General features: G+C 37.0%; 1 long non-coding RNA gene across 1 annotated transcript in view; it reads right to left on the reverse strand.

The window, feature by feature from the left end:
- Nucleotides 1-16400, reverse strand: part of LOC134484428 (uncharacterized) — a 33599-nt gene that overhangs the window by 12944 nt on the left and 4255 nt on the right. The window contains exons 2-3 of the long non-coding RNA XR_015647307.1: nucleotides 15937-15996; nucleotides 956-1039 (exon numbers count right to left, since the gene is read on the reverse strand). This is a non-coding gene — a long non-coding RNA (uncharacterized LOC134484428). The remainder of the gene's footprint in view (nucleotides 1-955; nucleotides 1040-15936; nucleotides 15997-16400) is intronic.

The following is a 16400-nucleotide window of genomic DNA, read 5'->3' on the forward strand; positions in this document are numbered from 1 at the left end:
AGACCTGAGCTCCTTCACTAGGAGATCCATGATTGAAGGAAAGAACAAACTTCAGACAACTTGTCTCAGATTTCTATGTAGTTCAGATTTCCTGGTCTTGGTCCTCAGAAGGAAGGACATCTTGTTTTTCAATTCTTGTTCATCCTATAATCCTTCTCTCTTATGCACTAATGCAAATAAATTAGGGTGCATTTCATTGATAGATTACAATTGATATTTTAATTCTGTTGCCAAGAACTATAGAAAATAAGAAGGGCTGTATCAAAGCATCCTTTGAAAGTCAGAATACGGGAATGTGTCCATTGGAAATTTGTAACTGAGCTGAAACTCTTACTAGAGACAAACTGCCATAAAAGGTCGTCTCTAGATACCTGGTGTAGTAGTTGGTGTTCCCAACAGATAGTAAAGGATGAATCTCTCTGTATAGAGGAATCTGATTGTTCAAAATGATCACAGACTATGGACCACATAATTTAACAATGGCTGACTATTTGTAAACTCCTAGAATCCATTAGTTTATTAGTCCAAAAGGCTTGGTGTCTCATCTGGTCATAAGTATATGGATAAATTTTCAGTATGCAGGTTCTAATGTATGTGAGGGTTTGGTAGCATTGTGAGTGCAAACATGAAAAAGTAAAAGCTTCATTCTTCCATGTTTTCTATGGGGATTCAAATAAAAGGCATAGTTAAGAATAGACTGGGATTGCCATTCTCAAACAGACCAGTATCTTCAACTGAACATTCATTTCTGGGAAGCTGCACGCTGTCAGAATGGCTCAGGTGTATGTGAACTGCAAGATCTAGTCTGGGAAGGCAGACCTGTTCATCAATCACACCTGCCCCTACTACAGAAACACCCAAGACTTCCTCAATCAACTTTTTTGGACACATGGTCTTCTGGGATTCGAAGATATTAGATCTACTAACAACAACAATGCGATTCAAGATTACTTACAACAGGTCACTGGAGTGAGAATAGTTCCTTGGATCTTTAAAGGTAGAGAAAGACTGCATAGGTAGTCACAGTGATCTAATCTCCCTGCAACAGAAAGAGGATATAATGATGTTGCTGAAGCAGTTTGGAGCTCTGCATTTATAAAAGGGATGGCTGTAAAAGCCCATGCTGACAGCAGACATTCAACCATGCTGAGAGTTGAAGTGCGTCACAGATGACTTCAGTATTTTCATAGGATTGGGATTTAGAACAAATTCGCTTTTATTCTATTCCTCAGTGCAAAAAAATCTGTTGCTGTTTGCCTCAAACCATGGGGTAGGGAAACTTAAGAGGCAACAGAGGTTTGATTTTCCAGTCTTCATGTTCTGACATGTCTCTACTTCTAAGTCCATGTTTCACAAGCCAGATCATTTAAATCTCCAGGGAATCAGTTACTGTTTGCCTACCATGCTGGTCTTCTGAAGTCATTTTACAGAAGTCCACTTCCTAGTAATTATTAAAGCAATGAAAATTATGAAGTTGTTTATGATCTACACACAGGCCTTTCATGCCCCAAGCATGTACCATCCCACATCTGCCTTGGCAACTCTCAGCCAGTGTTTAACCTATTCATCCAACAACCCACAGAAGTCCACACTTGTATGAGGATGTTGTTTGAGAAACAGATGAATAGCTTTAGCATGGTTGTTCTTCACTGTAGCCATATTAACACAGACGGCAGAGTATATGATGCATTCAGCTCTGTTTGTCGCGTTTAATTGCCCATAAAGTCCCAAACAGCTCTGAGCTGATTGTGTCAGAGTACGAGCAAAGTCAAATATAAAATGCAAAATTTCAGAACTCTCCTTCCAAGGCTGTTTGTGAAAGAAGTTGTTCGCAAAACACTGTCCTAATAAATTTATTCCATTCTCACTTTGATATTTTGATTTGATGTCTTGAAATGACATTTAATTATCATTGAAATGCAGGTTCTCTCTATGGTCTCTAGTGAGAAGGATTCATTTTTCAAAGGGATGTATCTGCAGATGCCTGAAAAAATAAATATAAAGAATAGATCTTGATAAAATTCTAGGGTAAAGATGCAACATCCTACTCCAAAGATCCATATAAGAAGCACATTTGACATTGACCTTATATTATTAAGAAATTCTTCACATATTCCCTCTATCATTGGGGATTAAATAATCTCAGATGAATAGTTGACAAACAAGAATAGCCTTTAGAATCATTTTACCCTCTTCACTAATAGTTTTGAGCAAATAGAACACTAAAAGAACACATAGAAGAAATGGTTATAATCAAAAGATACATGTGGGTCAGCTCTAACTCTCATGGTCAAGGTCAATTTGGACACGCTCATTGTGGTCATGGATTGCTCTCATAAGACTCTGCAGAAGGTTTTTCCTATTGCCTCAGTGTAAGCTCCAGGAAGACCAAGCTAACAGAGCTGATCAGGTTCCCTTAGAATGCACTTGAAAGCCACATACGCTGAGGAACTTTTGATGTGCTTTAGCTCTATTGTCAAGTTTTTTTAAGCCTCTAACAAATAGCAAGCTGTCCTTTTTACTCCCTCCTCAACACCTCTAAATGAGCCCTAGCTCAATTGCTCAGTTTCATTGGTCATAGCGCAGCACCCCAAATATGAGCTTATCTTAATGTGTTTCTAACATCCTGCCTGCTACACCAATGGCCACTCCATACTAGATCTCACATGACTGGTAGCTCTTACTCCACCCTTAAATCCTTTCTCCACCCTTGTGTCTACTAGCCTGTTTGCAGGAATACTAGATATCCTCACAACTGGTTGGCCAAGAGCATCTTTATTGAACTATAGAGAATCAATTTGGGAACAGGACCTTCAGTGTTTGCAGGAAGATTCCCGATCTAAGAATCAAAACGTGACCAAACAAGACTCAATCCATGTCTCTGGTTTTGTGTGGGAGATAGAGGAGTTAGAATTTCAGAGTTGAAATTCAAATAATTATAATATACATGTAGTATTAATTATGCCAGGATAAAAGCATCCAAAAAGTGGAAATGGGCAATATTAAAGGCAAGAGAAAAATCCCTAGTACAGCAAACAATGTGGACCTGTTAGAGAGACTGGGCTCTTTCCAGCCATCTGAATTTGTACTTGAAATTCTTCTGACCACTTCTTGATCTCTGCATGTAGAAAAGAACAAAAAGAAAAAGAAAACATAATAAAACAAAAAAAAATCACCAAAATGAAACTAAAAGCAAAAGCAAAAGCGAATCAACCCCAATCCTAAAAGAAGAGGACCAAGTGAAGATTGCTTGAGGTCCTCATTTTTAACTACAACTACAAGCGACCAATAGTTTCAATTCAAATTTTTTTTCATTATTTTATTTGAAACTTCTCTGTGGGTCAAAGAAACAAGGTTTATAAGCTGCAAAAACAGGAAACAGAAACAAACCATACTGTAGAGCTCACCACTGGGATTACTATGGTGACTGTGGGCAATGCGGAGAATACTGCTGTTTGACAATGGGTCTTTTGGTTTTATATATGCTGACAATATCTATGATTCTGAAATGAATTAGAGTCATCACCGAATCATGACTAAATCAACTGTTCCTTTTCTTTGGATAACAAGATATGGCAAACTGTTGACTGACTATCATTTGTATTTTGGACCTAGCCTCTGTGGTAAAGCTAAGTTTTTTGATGGAAAATCCTCCACCAAAACACTGTTTTGTCAATGGTGCTGCCAGCCAAAAACCATTTCCTGAGGCTAATCTGCAATCTCCAGAAGAGGAGATTTTATTTCTAATAATAATCTTCTACCAGATAAGCTTTCTTCAAATCCCAGACATACAAGAGAGAAAAATTTAAAGCAGGTCCACTACAAGCAGCAAGAAGACAAGAATATACACTGGTTTCACAACTATGTATTACAGTATTTGGAATTTTAGCTAGAGGAATATGATAACCGAAGAAGATCCAGGGAATACAAATGAAAAATTAAGAAATCAAAATGTTCTCGTTTGCAGATGTCATGACACCATTTTAAAAACTCTAAAAATGTATCAGTCTCTTAAGACTGAAAAAATACGGTCATAAAATCAGAATATCATACGAACACACAAAATTCCTTAGCCTTCCTTTATTAATTAATCAAAAATTGACATTATTACACTATCTACTTATTCTTAAAACTATAAAAGTTTGATTTATTCAAGTTTTTAAGGTCCTTCAGAACATCAGCTGGAATGTTCTTATATGTTTTCTGGATGGATCATGGTTACTTCGTATGTCTTCTCATAGTATGCTTTATAACTATGCGAATTCAGGGTATTTTGTTATATATTTTAAGAGTGTTTCAAGTGGAATACTTCCCTGATTTCTCTCCCATGGTTTGAAATTGGAAAACAAAAACGATAACGTGTTTTGAGTTTTCACTTTGAATTGTGAATATATTTTCAGCTTTAAGAAACGTAAACTTTTAAAGAACAATTGTCTCTATTCAGGAGCACGTCTAGCTAATTCATAGTGGTCTTTGCATTTTTAATATTTTCATCCACAATATTTTATTTTATATATTCAGATTATTGTGAGGGGAATTTGACCCATATTTCCTCAAAGTATGGTTTGGATTGCCATAAAGGAAGGCTAAGGAATTTTGTGTGTTCGTATGATATTCTGATTTTATGACCGTATTTTTCAGTCTTAAGAGACTGATACATTTTTAGAGTTTTTAAAATGGTGTCATGACATCTGCAAACGAGAACATTTTGATTTCTTAATTTTTCATTTGTATTCCCTGGATCTTCTTCGGTTGTCATATTCCTCCAGCTAAAATTCCAAATACTGTAATACATAGTTGTGAAACCAGTGTATATCCTTGTCTTCTTGTTGCTTGTAGTGGACCTGCTTTAAATTTTTCTCTCTTGTATGTGTGGGATTTGAAGAAAGCTTATCTGGTAGAAGATTATTTTTAATGTTGACTTGAATCTGTTCACAAGTATTTTATTGAGAATATGTGTGTATAGGTTTAAATTAGTGTATAAAATACTCCCTCTTCCTCTCTTTGTGTCAGTGGTCCGTACCTCTTTCTCCCTCTCTCATTACCTTCCCTTTTGCCAGATTGTCCCCCTGTCTCACTCTCTCTCCTTATTTTCTCTATCATTGTTAGATAATACCAGATTCAAAATAGAATTTTATTGTATTAAATCCTTTTGTCTACTTTATGAAATAGTCCTAAACAATTTAAATGCTATTTAAATGTATATTCATTTCTTTTCAACTGAATACATGTGAATCTATGATATTTGAGGTGGGAGAAATTAAATACCTGATTCTATGCAATTATTTATATAGAGCTGTTTTAATTATGCAAAGTGAGCTGATTTAATATTGCTATACCCAATACATCTAGTATATACTCTCACTTCCAACCCCGACCAGCAGGAAAGGAGCAACACCACACGTTCTTCTCAAAGCAGTTTATTCAGGAACCCTTTTGTCTGCAAGCAGGAACAATGCCTCCATCCAGCCCCCGAGGCCACTCCCTTATATCCTCCCTCAACTACCTCACCAGTCTGTGTAACCTCTGTTCATAGGTCCACGTCATATAATGTTATGGTGCACCTGCGCAGTTCTCACAATGGGGCTGGGCTTAAGTTCAGGTGCTATTCGTGAGACGTGGCAGCAGTCCCGGACTCCATCTTGGGATTGCCACTACGCCAGCTCCCCACAGTAAATCACGAATGCTTTAAAAAATATTCTAGATTTGGGACTGTAAATCTAAATAATTTGTGTTTTCTCCATGTTTCCTATATTCTCTTTCATTTTATTAATTCAAACCTTTCATTACCTAACATGGCCAGAGGTTATGACGATCTTGTTAATACTTTCCAAGAGTGACCCCTTCCTTTCATTCATTATATAGTTGTCTACATTTTACTGATTTCAGCCATGATGAGTTGGATATACATGTTATACACCTTCCGCAAGGCCAAAAAGCCATTCTGAAACAAGGTGAAAAGAGACTTTAGGTGTAGAAAATTGTGGGAGGGATCAGACATAAAGCGTGTCTTCTGGATACAAGAAGTATTGCCCTCATGTCACATAGCAGCTGTTGTTTCCTGCACAGCTTCAAACCAGTCAACAGGGAAGAATGCAGGGAAAAGGCCTGAAAACTGCTATACCTATCTGACATACTATGGACAGTTAGTATCTTCAGTTGGAGGATTGAAAATTATTTGTAAGGGTTTATCATAGAGTTATTAAACAGTACTTTAATGTAGAAGATATACACAGGAAGGATTCAAAGAAATAGAGTGATGTGGAAAAAATAAATGGAAAATTATCATCAACATTCATTGGTGGAAATTCTCAAAGAGTAAAATATATAAACTATATTCCTCAGTATAATGTATGTAGAAAATGTTTTATTATATAGGGATATTTCATACAGCGACCTTATGATTTCAGTTGGTTAAAACAGATCTGCCAATTCTGTGAGTTTAATGAGTGCATTATGTAATTTGATCTTAATGATTTTAAAGTGGCTATTTTGAAAAATAGTAAGCATTATTTCCATGTACATGTTCAAAAACGTGCTTCTATAAATAATATTAGAAAAACTAAAACACTATATATCAAGAAACTAAATTAAATTAGGCTACATATCTAAACAAAATATTCAAAAGTGAAGAAACTCAAGTGACTAAGAATCGAAAGTGAAATATTTATCATACTTATACAATACAGAAATGCAAAACAAAATTATTCTGAGAATTTTTTCCTCCCTTTCAGAAATTTTAGTTTTATAACACATGAGTCAACTTATGTTTGCTGTGTTATGGAGAGAGGGGAACATTACTATTCTCCTGGTTGGAATGCAAACTTCTACAGCACCTTTGGAAATCAGTATGATGTTTCTTCAGGAATCCGGAAATGGATGCGCCTAAAGATATAACTCGAGGAAAATATATCCAAATTTTGATTCATCCTAGTATAGAGACCCTTGAATAATTAGAAATATTCAAGTTGTTCCTTTACAAATGAATGCATAAAGAAAATGTGGTTCTTTTACAGATTGAAAAAGGAAAGCATGTAATTTTCAGGACAATGAATGGATCTTGTGAAAGTCATCATAGATGAGATAATCCAGATCAAAAAAGAAAAATGGGAGACATTTTCACTTTAATCTGAATGTTAATTCTCCACACTATTTCGGTTTGATTAGTTTAGTGTAAATTCAAGGGATGCGGTCCAGACTGTCCTCACTTTGGGACGTACAAATGAACTTATGGATTGCAGAGGAACACTGTCAAGAACAGGAATGTCAAACGTGAAGAAAGAGGGAAGAGGATGACAATGGAGGGAATATAGAGATGTACAGTTAAGTTGGGAAACATTTGAGGCATGGAAAGGAATCCCAATGCAACAGAAATAAAAAATATTTTTTTGTAGTGGTAACTAAAGATTTATAGCTATAAGGACAGGAGATAAAACATTGATTGGGTGTATCTATGTGATTTTCAATAGTAAGAAACTCACGAAAATTATGGATTTCAACTCTCAACAAACCTATAGTACAGAAAATGAAATATATAGTCCTTAAGGAGACAGATGTGAATATCTCTGTTGTAAACATAAATGCGTTATATTATACACATTATATGTATAAAATAATATATTTATTTGTTTACATTTCAAATGTCATTTCCCAAACTGGTTTTTCTTTCTTAAATTCCCTAAGCTATTCTGATCATCATTTTTCTAATATGGTGCTCCCCACTTCGACTTTTGCCCTCTAACATCCCCCTTCTCTTTGATATGACATCTCCACAGGACCAATTGCTTCCCTTCCCAGATATGGCAGTTGAGGCAGTTGTCTTCCCCATATGCTCTGGTATCTATGTAGCAGAAGTCTTGGACTGGCCAAAGCATATACTAGAAGGTGGAAAATTTCCTGAACCTCTGAAGGGTAAGCTTAATTGATACTGTTGTTCTTCATATTGGGTTCCAAATCCCTCCAGATCCTTAAGTCATTCCCCTATCTCTTCCTTTGTGGCTGTCAGGTGCTGTCAAATGCTTAGGTGTTTCTGCATCTGTCACGGTCAGGTGATGGCAGAGCCCCACGGAGGACAGACGTATTAGGCTCTTATCTGCGAGCACATCTTGACCTCAGGAATAGTCTGAGGATTTGGAGTCTCTGGAGGAAATTGTTAGTCTGGTCGGGTGGTCTCTGGATTGCCTTTCCTTCAGTCTCTGCTCCATTTTTGTATTTACATTTTTTAGATTGGAGATTTATAGGTAAAAAAAAATGTGAGCTGTGTGGGCAGCACCACCCCTTCACTGGGGGGCATGTCTAGCTACAGGAGGAAGTCTCTAGTTGTTCTATCTATTTTCCTGCTCGGTATTTAAACTACCACCATCACAGTAAGTTTCTGGGATACACTTGCATCCCTGGCATCTGGGATTTTCCTGGGGATACCCAAGTTCACCACCCACCACTGACGCTTATTGTTATTTACTCCACGTTTCCTCTGAATTTCTCTCCTGTCTCTTTTAATTGGTGCAACTCCCACCACTTTATCCATCATTTTCCACATCTAGCTAGATTCTTCCACTCCACTGCATTCCATGATTATTTTGTTCTCCCTTCTAAGTGGGTTCCAAGTATCCGCCATTTGGCCTTCTCACATGTTACCCTTCATGTTATAAAAGATTTGTATAGTGGGTATTCTGTTAGCAGGGCTAACATCTACTAGTCACTAAGTCCATCCCATGTTATGTCCTTTTCGATTTCTGTTACTTCACTATTTTCATGTTCCATCATTTGTCTACAGAGTTCTTGGTGTCCTCATATTTAATACCTAAGTAATGTTCCATTGTTTACATATAGCAAACTTTCTGTATTTATTCCTGAGTGGAGATGAGGTATATCATGGTTCTTTCCAGCATTCGACTGTTATAAGTAAGACTGCTGTGAATATCTTCAACCACATGTCCACGTTATGTGTGGATCAAGTTTGAGTATATGTGTTGAAGTGAGTGGTAAAGCTGGGTTTTCAAGTAAAGCTATTTGCAATTTTCTCTGGACCTCCACACTGATGATATCCAAAGTGGCTATCAGCTACTAATCCCGCAAGCAGTGGAGGAGTGTTCCACTTTCTCTACATCCTAGCCCACTCTGCTACTGCATTAGTTTTTTGTCTTAGCCAATCTGATTGTTTTAAGGAAGACTCTTATGTTCATTTTGATTTGCCTTTATGTGAACTAAGGATGTTAAACATTTCTCGATATGTTTTTCACCTATTGAGATACCTCAGTTGAGAATTCTTGGTTAGCTCTCTAATCCAGTTTAAAAGTTGGGTTCTTTGTTGTGTGGGAGTTTACCTTTCTGAGTTCTTATATTTTTAATTTTGGCACTCTCTCAAATGTAGGGTTCGTAAAACTCTTTTCCAAATGTGTAGGTTGTTGTTTTCCTATTGGTAGTGTACTTGGCTTTAAAGAAAGTTTTCAGAATGATGGGATTTTGTAAATTGACTGGTGATCTTAGAGCCTTTGGTGTACTGTTCTGAAAATTTTCTCCTGTGCATATGTGTTCTAGGCACTTTCTGACACTGCCCCTTCTATTGGCTTCTGCATATGTGATTGTGTGTGGATTTCCTTGATGTGATTTGACTTGAACTTTGAAGAAGGAGATAGAAATGTTCAATTGGCACACAGCTATATACAGAACAACAGTTAGGGTAACATCATATCTTAGAACGATTTGGTTTATGTATAACCTACTTAGTCATAAAGGAAATGCAAATCAAAACAACCCTGTGATTCTATCTCACATCAGTCAGAATGGCTAAGATCAAAGACTCAGGTGACAGCAGATGCTGTAAAGGATGTGGAGAAAGAGGAACACTCCTCCATTGTTGTTGGGATTGCAAATTGGTACAACCTCCCTGAAAATCAGACCTGAGTTTCCTCAAAAATTGGTCATTGCACTTGCTGAAGACCCAACTATACCTCCCCTGGGCATATACCCAAAAGATGCTCCAACATACAACAAAGACAAATGTTAAACTATGTTCATAGCAGCCTTATTCATAATATCCAGAAACTGGAATTAACCCAGATGTGCTACACGAGAAGAATGGATACAGAAAATGGCCTATATTTACACAATGGACTAGTATTCATTTATCAAAAATAATGAGTTCATGAAATTCATAGGCAAATGGATGCACCTAGAAAATATCATCCAGAGGGTGGTTACTCAATTACAGAAAAACAAAGTATGCACTCATTTTTAATTGGATATCAGTGCAAATGCTCAAGTTAACTATGATACAAGGCACAGACCACACAAAACTCAAGAAGGAGGACCAAAATCCTGATGATTCACTCCTTCCTTGAAAGAGTAAATAAAATATCCATAAGAGGGGTAGGGAGATATTGTTCTTTGGAGACTGAAGGAATGACCATTCAGAGTCTGCTGGACATGTGACACACACACACACACACACACACACACACACACACACACACACACACACATATGCACCAAAACTATTTTGGATAAAATAAGGCTTTCAGAGTTTATCATTTGAAGGAGGTACACAATATTTACACAGGGAACTAGGAGAATTCAGCTGAAGGACTTTTTTGTTTTCTGGCTGTGCTGAGAGCTGAAAACCAGTTGGTAAGAGTGCCTACACACTTGAAGGCAGAGATAAGACCATCTTTTCTGCTCCAAGTTACCTGTTGTTTGGACTCAAGGACACAATGAGAAGATCGAGTGTTAGAATAAGAAGTATAAAAGAGAGTGAAGAATCCCAACTTATAGGGCCAGTATATATCTTCAAAAAAATTTGAAGAAATCTTCCCCAACCTAAAGACAGAGATGCCGAAAAACATGCCAGAAGCCAAAAGAGCTCTAAGTAGATCTTACCAGAAAAGAAATTCCTCACATCGCATGATAGTCAAAACACTAAATGCACAAAATAAAGAAAGAAGTTTAAAGGCAATAAGGGAAAAAGGTCAAGTAACATATAAAGTCAGACCTATGAGAATTACACAATATTTCTCACCAGATACTATGAAAGTCAGAAGATCCTGCAATGATATACTCTAGACCATAAAAGAACACAAAAGCCATTCCAGTCTACTATTGCCAGGAAAATTCTCAATTAACACATATGGAATAACGAAGATATTCCATGACAGAACGAAATTTATACAGTATCTTTCTACAAATCCAGCCCTACGAAAGATAATAGGTAGAAAACTCTAACACAAGGAGGGAGACTACACACTATAAAAAGCAACAAACTAATCTTGCTATGAAACCAAAAGAAAAGAGACACACAAACATGATTCTACCTCTAACAACAAAAATGACAGAAGCAACAATCACTATTCCTTAATATATTTTAACAACAGTGGAGTGAATTCCCCAATAGAAAGACATAGACTAAATGAATGGATACATAAAGAGTACCCAGCATTTTGTTGCATGTAAAAAACACAACTTAGAGACAAAGACAGACACTACCTGAGAGTATTAGGCTAGAAAACAAATTTTGAAGCAAATGGTCTGATAGACGGAAGCTGGATTTGCCATTCTACTATGGAATATAATCGATTATCAACCAAAAGTTTTCCAAACAGGTGAGGAAGGAAATTTCATATTTATCAAAAGATTATCACAGCAATAGGAACTCTCACTCCTAAATATTTTTGCTCCAAATACATGGGCAACTGCATTCCTAAAGGATACCTTACTAAAGCTCAAAGCACCCAATGTTCCTCACATAATAAGAGTGGGAGATTTCAACACCACGTTCTCTTCAATGGACAGATCATGGAAATAGAAATTAAACAAAGATCTAGACAAACTAACAGAAGTTGTGAACAAAATGGACATTACATATATTTATAGAATATTTCATCCTAAAATAAAATAATATGCCTTCTTCCCAGCATCTCATAGTATTTTTTCCAAAACTAATCATATAACAAGTCACAAAACAGGCCTCAACAGATCTAAGAAAACTGAAATATGTCCATTTATCCAATCAAACCGTGACAAACAAAGGCTGATCTTCAATATCCACAAAACATCAGCGAGCCCACACATACCTGTAAGTTGAACAGTGCTCCACTCAAAGATAACTTGTCAAGCAAGAAATAAAGAAAGATTAAAGACTTTTTAGAATTTAATAAAAGTGATGGCACCACATACATATGCTGTACTCAACAATAAAAGAACCTCTGGGAGAATCACCATTCCTTACCTCAAGCAGTATTACAGGGCAATAGTGATTAAAAAAAATCAATGACAAAAAAAAAGTTGTATTTGTACAGATCTAGGAATGTTGATAAGTGGAATAGAATTGAAGACCCCAAAACAAACACACACATCAATGGTCACTTGATATTTGACAAAGAGGCCAAAACCATCCAATGAAAAAAAAATTAGGATTTTCAACAAGTGGAGGGCAGCATGTAGAAGTATGCAAATCGATTCATTTTTATTGGTCTAATCAAACCTTAAGTCTGAGTGGATCAAAAACCTCTACATCAAACCCAATAAACTGAAACTATAAGTAGAGAAGAATCTTGATCACATGGGCACTGGGAAAAATTTCCTGAACTAAACACCACTGGTTTGTACTGTAAGATCAAGAATCAGAAATGAGACTTCGTAAAACTGCAAAGATTCTGTAAGTCAAAGGACACTGTTATTAGGAGAAAACAGCAAACAAATGATTGGGAAAAGATCTTTATCAATCCTACACCTGATACAGAGGTAATATCCAAAATATACAAATAACTCAAGAAGTTAGACACCAGAGAGCCAAATAATCCTATGAAAAATGGGGTGCAGAGCTAAACAGAGAATTCTCAACTAAGGAATAACAAATAGCTGAGAAGTGTGTCAAGAAATGTTCAACATCCTTAGTCATCAAGGAAATAAAAATAAAAATAGTCCCGAGGTTCCACCTCACGGCAGTCAGAATGGCTAAGTTCAAAAACTCAGGTGACAACAGATGTTGGTGAGGTTATGGAGAAAGAGGAACACTGCTCCATTATTGGAGGGATTGCAAACCTGTATGATAACTCTGGAAATCATTCTGAAGTTTCCTGAGAAAATTGGATAATGCCCTAACTGAGGACCCAGCTGTACCTGTACTCTGCATACACACAAAAGATGGTGCAACATACAACAAAGACACATGCTCCACTATGCTCACAGCATTATTATTTATAATAGCCAGGAACTGGAAAGAATCAAGATGCTCTTCAACTGATGAATGGATACATAAAATGTGATACATCTGTACAATGTTCTACTACTCCACATTAAAATCAATGAATTCATGAAACTCATAAGAAAATGGATTGACCTAGAAAGCGTCACCCTTAGTGAGGTAACCCAATCACAGAAAAGGACACATAGTATGCACTCTCTGATAAGTGCATTTTAGCCCAAAAGTTCGAATTCGGCAAGATATAATCCACAGACCACATGATGTTCAAGAAGAATGATCAAATTATGCAAGCTTCACTCCTTCTTAAACGGCGGAACAAAAAACATTCACGGGAGTTTATGTGGAGGCAAAGGTAGAAGTAGAGACTGAAGGAATTCATGCCCCACCTGTGGCTCATATACATATATACAGTCACCAAAAGTATATAAGATTATTGACGCTAAGAAGTGCATGCTGACTGGAACTGGATATAGATGTCCCTGAGAGACACAGCCAGAGCAGGTCAAATTCATGGTTGAATGCTGGCAGCAAAACATTAATCTGAAAATGGAACACCAGTTGCAGGAATTAGAGAAGCGGTTGAAAGACCTGAAGGGGCTTGCAACCTCATAGGACAACAATGCCCAACAACGAAAGGCCCCAGGGAGTAAAGCATCACCCAAAGTATATACATGGATTGACTCATGGCTGTAGATGTAGATGTAGCACAAGATGTCCTTTTTGGGCAACAAGGGGAGGAAAAGCTCTTAATCCTTCCAAATGTGGACTCTTAATATAAGGAAGGTGAGAAAGATTAGACGGGTGGATGATGTGGATGGGAACACCATTATCGAAGAAGGAGTGAGAGCAGATAGATGATGTATGAACAGGAAACCAGGAAATGGTATATTTGAAACTTAAATTAAAAAATCATATAAATGAAAAGAGGATCCTCAGATTCCTTTGAATAGGTGGAGGAATATCTAATTTCCCTGTGTGCAGAAGAGGAATTTTTGCTGTCCCTCCAGGAAAAGGTGATAGATTTTTGATGTTTTAAAGTATAAGGGTGAAATAGGATATCCCCTGGACTTTATGGAATGTGCATAGCTTCTCTTCCTCTTATGTCTGGAGTACTATTGAGCAGAAGTTGAAGGTTGATTGATACCTTGGAAATTATAGAACATTCCAGCCACACACTACTTCAGCAACTCCAAACTGAAAATCACAGTAAAGAATACACACCTGAATATCCATGGTAGGCAGTCAACAGTCTTAGAAGTCTTGTACGAGGCTCTAATGCAGTAGTCTTAGGTTCAGTATCTTATTCAAATATATGTCCATCTACACATTCCTCTGCATGTGAAAGGACACCTCTGTGTAAGGGAACACAATGAAGACAGTAGTCTGATTTGTGCTTGCTTTTAGACTCTTGTTTGAGAACTCAGTCCAGATTTCTCTGAGATCTCTTCGTCAGAACAGTGTTTCTCAGGACAATAAACTTAGAAATTTTAGAGAGGAAATGGATTTGGCATATGGGGAATGTGTCGTAATTCCTTGGCCTTCTGGAGTCCTCTTAATTGTATAAGTCTAAATCTTACTCAGTAAGATGGTGGAGGTAGGGAACTTGCATAGAAGTAGGACTGTTGTGTCAGTCATCAAAAAGGTAATATACCAGACTTCATGGGAAAAAGTTGTTATTGCACCGTGGACATCATCGGGAATTCTGAGAAAATGTGCAAAGGAGATATTGTATACCGGTTTGTTAGAAGTTTAAAATCTCTGGCTACTTCTAAAATTATAAGAAAAAACATTTTATTCTGGAGAAAATGTTAGTACCTCGTGGAGCAGAGGAAGATCCAGTATTGCTTGATCAGCTTACTATTCTTTTTCAGTATTTAGAATGTCCATATATTTTCATGCCATTTGAAAGTCCAGGTAGCAATTCTTCCATCAGTCCTATAGGTTGCATTTCATTCCAGCAGTTGTCTTTGGGCTTTGAAGACTTTTGTCAGACAAGAAAAGATCAACACCCCTTTCTTCCATGGAGGAATGTCTCAGAATACATGTAGCAGAAATAAGTTTGTATGTAATCCTAAAGAGTTGGGATATAGCAGGCTCACAAAATCAAGAGAAGAAGTGCTAATGATGGCCACAAGAGAGTGCAGGCATGAGTACACCTTGGGCAAAAGAAGATATTTCAGGCCAATGTGGGCCTTTGGTGAAAGTGCTCTTGTCCACTATACAGAGAAAAAAGGTGAAATACTTGTGAGTAGATGTGGAGTGTTGATGCTCCCATAGGGAAAAGGAGAGACACTGAAGTTCTTCTATGAAACGGTGACATTACAGACCCCATGGACAGAAGATGTGAATTTGAGAACAACTGGAGCAAAAGGTATCATTCTGATGTCCCTCCTAGAGGAAGTTTTGAATGTGAGACACAATTAAGTGTTAATTTTGTGACATCTTTCATCAAAAGTAGCATGGTTCAGAATCATTCTTTGTCAAATAGGTTAGCTGCTGAGGACCTTTTTGAGTGGAAGTGGAGTTTGAGACCTGGGTGCCAGAGATGACTTCAGGAATTGTAAGTCTTATAAGACAGATATCGGACACTCTTATATACAGAATGTACATTTGATATATACTGGACATAAATCGATGATCTAAAGTAATGACGTTTAAGAGTAGAATATTAAAGAAACGTAGAATCTGCTTAAAGTGACAAACCTATTTAAGGATAATGGAGTGTTCAAGCCTACCTTGAGCAGGCAAGCTAGGGCTACTTCACATATCGTATCTTCAGTTACACCATGGGAGGCCTGTCAGGGATCCAAGCATTAGTATTATTCAGCAGTCATGATTTTCATTCTCTAAATCCTCTTGAAGCTAATCATCGACGATGGTTATAAGCATGAAGGATGGTATATAGGACAAATAATGAAAGTTTCACGATTTACTAACATAGATCATAATTAAGTGAAGTGCCTTTGGTCACATCTGTATTTTCTTAGTGGCCATAATTAGATGGACATGATCTAAAGCTCCCTATTAGAGGGTTACCTTTGATCTAAACATCCCTATTAGAAGGTTGAGTATGCTCTAAGGACTCTTTAATCTTGGTCCTCTTGGGCAAAAAAAAAAAAAATTCTGAGATCTCAATAGTAAACTATAGTCATTCTTATAACTGATCTTAGACAGAAGGGGATGGTGTAAGGTATTATTT

This window comes from Rattus norvegicus, chromosome Y (genome assembly GCF_021556685.1).
Source record: "Rattus norvegicus strain SHRSP/BbbUtx chromosome Y, alternate assembly SHRSP_T2T, whole genome shotgun sequence".
NCBI lineage: Eukaryota > Metazoa > Chordata > Mammalia > Rodentia > Muridae > Rattus > Rattus norvegicus.